Genomic DNA, 734 nt, shown 5'->3' on the forward strand with positions numbered 1-734 from the left:
CGCTTTGTGCCCGGCGGGGGAGGGGGTGAAAGGGCTTTTGATAAAGGCTCTGCTCCACCACCCTGCCGGGGGAACGGGAGTGGGGGTAGAAGAATTTAATAGATTTAATGTTTTTAGCAATTAAAATGTTAAGCCGTTTTTGGAAAAAAAAAAGGTGATAGGAAAAGAGTTGGGATAGGAAAAGAATTGGGATGGGAAAAGGATTGGAGAAGCTGGAGAAGAACACTTGGAAAAGGAAAAAGACTTGGAAGAGCAATAAGACTTGGAAAAGGAAAAAGAATTGGAAGGAATTTAGAAAAAAAGCTTTAAAGAATAAAAGGAAACCCCCCCCCTAATTTGGAAAATATAAGTGAAAACTAGGGGGGAAAACAAAGTTACAAAAGAGTAATAATAAAGATAAAAATAAAATGCAATTAAAGCAGACAAGAGGAGGAGGAGGCTGGGGCAGGAAGGAAGAGCCCCGGTGCGCCCCAGCACCCTCCTGCCCCCCACCCTGGGGCTGCAGCCCCGCAGGACAGAAGCCCCTTTGTGGGTGCAGGCTGGGGTGGGGGTCCCAGGCTTCACATCCCTCGGCAGCTCCCAGGGGACGCCTCCGGAGGAGGACAGGGACAGGCAGCCCGCAGGCAGCCTGGCCCCCTGCCAGCTGCCTGGTCCCTGGAGTCAGCTCATCCGGCAGCAGCCCCCCGAGATCCCCGGCTCCCCCACTTTGCAGCGCTGCCTGCCCGGGGGTGGCA

This window comes from Geospiza fortis, unplaced genomic scaffold, assembly GCF_000277835.1.
Source record: "Geospiza fortis unplaced genomic scaffold, GeoFor_1.0 scaffold97, whole genome shotgun sequence".
NCBI lineage: Eukaryota > Metazoa > Chordata > Aves > Passeriformes > Thraupidae > Geospiza > Geospiza fortis.